At 38.7% G+C, this 7,370-nt stretch overlaps 1 long non-coding RNA gene across 1 annotated transcript in view; it reads right to left on the reverse strand.

The window, feature by feature from the left end:
* Window positions 1-7,110, reverse strand: part of LOC134793184 (uncharacterized) — a 266,846-nt gene extending 259,736 nt beyond the window's left edge. Inside the window, exon 1 of the long non-coding RNA XR_010144499.1 lies at window positions 7,013-7,110. This is a non-coding gene — a long non-coding RNA (uncharacterized LOC134793184). The remainder of the gene's footprint in view (window positions 1-7,012) is intronic.
* Between the last annotated feature and the right edge of the window lie 260 nt (window positions 7,111-7,370).

Consider the following 7,370-nt stretch of genomic DNA (forward strand, 5'->3'; position numbering starts at 1 on the left):
GGTGAAAATATCGCATTAATTTGGTTTACAAGATTTGGTGATCATTAATGATTTTTGGTGATCATTCAATATATTTGGTATTTGAATACAATTTGAAGTGCAGTCGTTATTAAAACGGTGGTACTTTTGTATTTTTTTAGTGTTCAGTATTTTTTTTTGGTAAGCATGTTTTTTTTATTTAGGGTACCAAAGTAATTTTTGGTGGTCATTATATTTGTAGCCATTTTTTTTGACTACATTTATTTAATTTTATTTGAATCGTAATTTTATCGTGTATATTGTATTTATTTTAAATTCAGTGTGTGTATCTAAGAAAACGTTATCTTGTTGATAACATTTTCTTATTAGTTTATATAATTTTTGCATGTGCGTTCATCGACTGAATACTTTATCACCTACTGTACCTACCTTAACATCCTGTACTACATGTTGTTTTAAGTATTCTAGCAAATAAAATAATTCTGATTTTGATTCTGTCTCAGTTTGTCAAATATCAGTCTAAAGGTGGCAGTCCATTTCCAACTACAGCTGCACTACTGTTCATTTTACTATGGAAAATTGGAAATTGATAATAACACCGACGACGCGTTCAGTACCAGTAGTGCAGCTGCGGAAATGGAATGTTACCATAATACCGCTTCAAATAAGCGATGACTTGTAAATAAACCGAAATTTAATTATACATGATTAGATTAGATTAGATATTTATTCTCATAATATGAAATTACCTTATAAATTATACTAGACTAATCTACATGAATTTATATTACGATCGACATTAATATTTACATAATATTATTTAATAAATTAAAATATATAAATTAAAAAATGTCCTAAAAATAATCAATCTTATGTCAACACGGCTGTCCCAAACCAAAACCTAGTAAGGGACAAATTTCTCAAAATGAGTTTTTTATGTTATTTGGACCCACCTAGTAAGTCATCACCCGATTACAAAGACACCAGCTCAAAAATCGGCTTAAATGACAGAGATTTGGACGCCTCCAAACCTAGTAAGTAGCATGTCTAGTGGCGGTTTACCATTGTAAAACCCAGCAAGTCACATATCCCATTACGAAACCTAGTATGGGATTGAGAGTTGAGACATACTAGGTTTTAGTGTGGTATAAGCGCCTGGTTTTAGGTTTTTGAACTGGGAATCGTTGCGCGGGGGCCCCGCGCGGGGCACCTAGTAGCGTCGTAATGTCCTGTCCTGATATCATAAGAAGCCCTAGGGGTATTACGAATGAAAAGAAAAATGGTATACTTACTAATACTAACCTTAATCAACCTTATGCCGGAGTCAAGAAGATCATTCTGGAACGATCTTCCAGTAAACTCATCAATTGATTTAGTTCATGGTGGTCAGGGTGAGGCCGATTGATTAATAAATTAATTGATTTAGGTAGTTCATAGACGGTGATCAGGGTGAAGCCGAATGATTGATTAATAAATAACAGTGTCAAAAAGTGTGCTTGTTTTATTTATACCCATTTAAATATCTATAGAGACAAATGGGTCGGTCAACTTTTTTTGTTGTTATTCTGTCTCGTTAGCCAGGAGATAATAGTGTAGCATAGTTTGTTAGAAAAAAATGTTACACTACGTTCTACTAGTATGCCAAGTAGACGACCAACTTGACTATCGAACGGGCATATACGAGTAACATCCATAAAAATGTTTGGTTAATTAGCGCAATATGCGCTAGTTTTCGCCCAGCTCTAGTTTTCGTACGCACTTTGAAGGTAAACATACATTGCTGCACAAATTTGGACTTATTTCAATTCTTAATGTCTAAACTAAACAACATTAATCCGTCAAGTGGACGGAAACTAGCGCAATTATCCTATCTATTTACTTAGCAGTTGACACCTACTAAGAGCACTTACTAGGTTTTTGAGCTGGATTATGTAAGACACTTCTATCGGTAGGTACTTACATTTTCAAACCTAGTAAGGAGCATAAAACGTGCAAAATATGTAATATATGTCGATATATGGATGTTAATACATACAATGGTTGATAATGTACCTATTTACATTAAAAAAATTACATAAAATTAAGATTTTTTTTGAGGCTGACACTTTTTATGTTTTTACGCTCTCCTGTAAAATTTGGTCTGAAGCAGTTATTAGGTTTTGCTATGGGACAGCCGAACAGCATGATGAGTATCTTAATGTCATTATGTGTATCTTAATTACATCAGGAGCAATTATATAGCGTGACTGGAGACGCCTTTTATGGAATAAATTACTGCGTCGTTTCGCTCGTGTCACACACCTACTGTTTTGAGATCATATTATTTGGCAATTTCATTAAATAAAGTGTTAATTTCATCTGATTGTTATACAAGAGTCTGACTAAGTCCCCACTTGACGTTTTACTAATTTTGGATTCCTTTGCACGTGTTAAAACGTAATATAGGTACCTGTTGTTGACTTGTTACATTTACATTGTAATGGTAATATAATATTTTAATAGCTTACCAATATTGTCAACAATGTTAAAATAATACTTACACAAAACCTTAAACTAACAACTAAAACTAAATACTAAATATAAAATATCTCTCCCAAGCTACCCGCTTCTGGAATGGACCCTAGAATGCTGGCGGCATTTACAGTAAAACAATGGATTTTTGCAGATCACGTATAATTTTACACACTTTTATCAAAAAAAAATTACACACTGTTACTTTCACTGTAATTGGATGTTTTTATACATCACAAGGTATTGTATTCCTTTGGACCCGTTTTATTAATTTGCAATAAAACTATCAAATGGTATCTGATGCCTATTTTGTAAAAAATATGCCATATGATTAAAATACAAATTACGTAATGTACGCCCGCTTGATGGCAAACGAATGCCTATACAGGCTTGAAACTTCATCGTTGTCACAAGCGCGTTGCCACCCCTTAAGCGCGTGTACCCACTTATCTACGTGTCTGTCGGTGGCATTAGCTTCCAATCAGAAGAACAGCCGGCCTAGCCAAGGTGACAATCGCTATCGCTTCGACAACGAAACGCTTTGTGTCGCTTACGCTCCGTAGCGATCGAAACGCAACTGTCACTGTCGCACTAATATAGAAGAGTGATAGAGAGACACAAAGCGTTTCGTTATCGAAGCGATAGCGATTGTAACCTTGGCTGGGCCGGCGGGTTAGATAGATTTTAATGCTCCAGGTGACACTGCTTTTTTAATGTTTTTTTTATTTTATTTATAATTGGGTTTTGTGATAAACTGAAACTACTTAAGCAGTGTCTTGAAGTAGGGAAACCCAACGTTTTCGTAAAATCCCGTCCCATTTCGTTCAAATAAGAATGGTTGGTTGGTGGCAATTTCTGCGGCTTAGGTATAACGTCTGATCTTTCATGACTAACAACCGTTTTAGTAAATATTATGATAGTCATGAAAGTTAATCCTGGGGCAACTCAAAGAGAAACAGCATACCAAATCATCTGCGGTGTTATTCCCAGAACGTCGTCGCGCTCACATGTCCGACGAACCCTAACCTATATAACATGATACTCGGTAACGCATAGTTTGCACGGATTTCGAAGACACTTTATTATTATATAGGTACTGATTTAACAAAAGGATTCGGATAAAGACTGTAGCATTATTACAGTTCCCTGTTACAAAGTTACGTTGCGGCATTGACAAGGGCGTAATCTAATCACTGTCAATTTCCTTGACTGAACGTTGTAAGTAACCGCGACAGTAATGCCGCAACACAAATTTTCACGGAAATTGACTGTCACTTTTCACTCGCGTCAAAGCTGCAGCAGCAACGTTGCAACAGTAAATGCTGCAATCGTCATATATTGTTCACCTTTATTATCATGTCCCATTTGACACTCGTTCGTGCTCTGTAAGCGGCAGGAATATCATTACTAGCAAGAATGCAATCTCTTTATGATTAAACTGTATACAGGCTTTAGTAACTACGTTATTAACTCTCTAAGTACCATTTTGTATATTAATAATGATTTTCTAAATAAAAATAAACACATATATTAATGTTATGTTATGAGATTTACATTCTCAGCGCATTATTTCACAATATAGTATGAACATTGCACAATTGCACAGGTTTAATAATATATTACTCAATAAAATAAGTTTGAGAACAAGGGATGTTACATTATTAGCAAAGTAGCCAGCAGTGCTGAGCAATTTATTAGATACTGAACCATTAAACAAATAAATATAAATATTGTATAAAAACTTATAAACTAAAAGTATCTAACTATTCTAAATTAATAAAAATAAAACATCCCTAAACCTAAACTACAATAAAAAATCACCCCTCGGCAAGGTCCCGTAGACGCTGGCAGCATTACCACGCTGAATTGCAATGCTTATGCGCTGTGCGAGGAAGCTGCCAGCCCTACGGTCCCCAGTCACATCCACCAGCCTCTTTGATATCGCTCCGAAAAATTTCAGGGCACTGGGACCCCATGGGCCGAGTGTTTCCACACCAAAAGGGGTAAAGCTATATTCTTGGCCGATGCGGCTGTACTTAGCCCTTTTTCTTCGCTCAGCCGCATCCGCAGCTGCACCCGGTGAGACGGAGGTGCCATGAAGATGGGACGGGGCCAGTGTATCGACGCATGTAGCGTCCCACACCAACACCCGCCCCATCTCCCATGGAATCAATGACATGCCGTCCGGCCTCTTACCATCGTCCCTGAGGACGCCGGAGGGCTCCAGCAAAGCCGGCACGTTAGCGCTGGCGAGCGCGCGTCGCAAGATGTCGTTGAGGGACGAGTGCCTGGAAAAACGCCCAGCACTCTTCTGGCACGAAAGTCCGTGGTGGCCGCGAACATCGACATCGGCACCACAAGGGCACCGATGAGGAGCACAAACACGGACACCCAGCCGCAAACAGGTTGCCACGCGCATGGTGTTGGGTTCCAAAAAGGTACCGGTGTGCACCGAAGGAAAAGCGTGCAACCAGGCCCCGGCCTCTTTGGTCCCCACCGCCAAGAGTCTGGCACGTTCTGAACCAGTGCTGCGGCTAAGAAGGTCGTCGTATATAATTTTGGACTGGACGTCATCCCAGGCCCTCTGTGATTCCCGATTCTCGGGAAATTCTTTGCCCGGGCAGGCAATAGACCAGGCGTTCTTGGCATCCGCCAAGCCAACAGTCTCATAGTTTGATGGGAAATCCCGTAGTATCTTACCTATGAGAGCTGCTGTGCTATAAACAGAAGACAAAAACGCCGGTGCGGAGACGCACGAAATCTTGCGTACCCCTAGCCCACCGTATCGAATTGGAAGAGACGCTTGGGTCCACGATTCATCGGCCAACTGTAAATTCAAAACTGATTCCAAATTTGCTTTAACCATGTTATCAACTAGTGTTAGTAAACTTTGGAATTTTGTAAAAGGACAGCAGCGAAGCACATACGTCAATTTATTTTTTTTATTTTACTTTATTAGGTACACTAAACAGACATCGTACAATATCATGGGTAAGTAATACAATTGCACATTATGGCTTAAATCTAGCACGAGATCCAAAACAAGTGTACACAGCATGTTTTACAATTGAGCGGAAATATTACAAACTAATTAACACCATATTCCTATAGCTACAGTGAAAAATATCAGAGAAGAAATAACTATCTAAACATTACAATATAACGAGTAACGAACTTTACATTATAAAGACTATTAAACATCACTGAAACAAACTTAGAGGATTAAGGCAGATGTCATCAGTTAAGTGGGAGAAGAGGGGAAGAGGACGCCAGCCAAGCACTTCCTAAACCTAGCGATGTGAGGGTCAAAAATATCAATATCAGTATCAGTGCCCCTACCGCGATGATCCCCGGCTATTAAATCGTTATATTGGCGGCACATTCTTGTGATTGGATTATAGAATGAAGTGTTGTTTTTGTACACTCTAAGTGCGAAAAGTTTAGTGTTACGACCTCTAAATCTAGGCGTGTTAAAGGTAATGGATGATAATAGTGCAGGAGAGTCAATTTTTGAGTGTACAATTTTATATAAATTCAAAAAGTCAAACATCTTACGACGAGCCTCTAGTGTGGGGATATTGAACTTGATTAGTCGACTAGTATACGATCTGTATGTACGTCCCAGTTTAAATCTACACGCAAGAACTTTCAAAAATTGCTTCTGTACCGCTTCTATAGCGATGCTATGTACAGAGTAATGCGGGGTCCATATAGGGGAACCATTTTTGGGTACAAAGAGACTGAACCTCATGATGGTGATTGCGAAATGAGGGCTAATCTCAAGAAGATGACTCTCGTACCTTTGAAATTTAAGGATGGTATCCGAAATAAATCCCTGAAAAGAATCTTCAAAAATTGGCGACCCCAGTAGGTAAAGTGAGCTTCTGTCAACTACCTTAATGCCTGGCATCATGCTGTCGAACCTTTGTTTCACATCTTCCAAACGTAAAGATTCATTCCGAGTAAAGAGTTCGCACTTAGCAAAGTTAAGATCTAGTCCAATGGAATGAAACTTAGATACTACGTCCGACAGATCCGAGAGCACTGTCTCCAAGTCACCGCCTAAGGTTCCGTCGTCCAAATACCACACGTTGAATTTAGATTTTAAATTTTGAATTATACGGTTAACGGCCAAACTAAAAATTGCAGGTCCGAGTGGGTCGCCTTGTTGGCAACCGACCTCTGAGGATAAAACTTTTTCGTGGTAAAGCAGTTTTGTAGGATCTGCATAACAAAGGAGAAGATAGTTATAAATTTCAGGGACATTATTTTTAACCTCCGCAAGCAAAGCGTCTCTATTAACGGAATTAAACGCATTCCTCACGTCAATTTTGACCAGAACAAGTTATTAGCAATAAATAAGAGTTTTACTGGTCTTGTAAATAATTTAAAAATACATAGGTACCGAATGGTTCAATCTAAACTGCTAAATAAATCTCAGAATATCGTAGGTACGAAAAGAGATACGAACACTACTACTAGTAGTTTATTACTTTTGCAGCGTGACATGGCGAGGCCCTACTTGATTGATATAGTCTTAGAGGATATAACCAACGGAGACGCCATGTCTAAAATTTTCGGTACAAAATAGTCTGCCGTTTTTTGCGGGGGAGGGGCACATCAAATGTATAGCTAAAGCCTGACCAGGAATATGTGATCATTGTCAAGAGGGCGCTGTTATTCTCATGTATAGGGCGACAGTTCAGTACAGTATGAAAAAAATAGTTCCAGTGAAACTCCGCAACATGGCGCGTGATCATATATTCCTGGTCAAGCTATACGTCATGTCAGATAAACGTCAGTCCATACATATGGTTGACATGTGGTTGACCATTGGCCGCCTATTTTCGACAGAGGGGAACGCCTGTTAATGGCGGCTC

This window comes from Cydia splendana, chromosome 8 (assembly GCF_910591565.1).
Source record: "Cydia splendana chromosome 8, ilCydSple1.2, whole genome shotgun sequence".
Lineage (NCBI taxonomy): Eukaryota > Metazoa > Arthropoda > Insecta > Lepidoptera > Tortricidae > Cydia > Cydia splendana.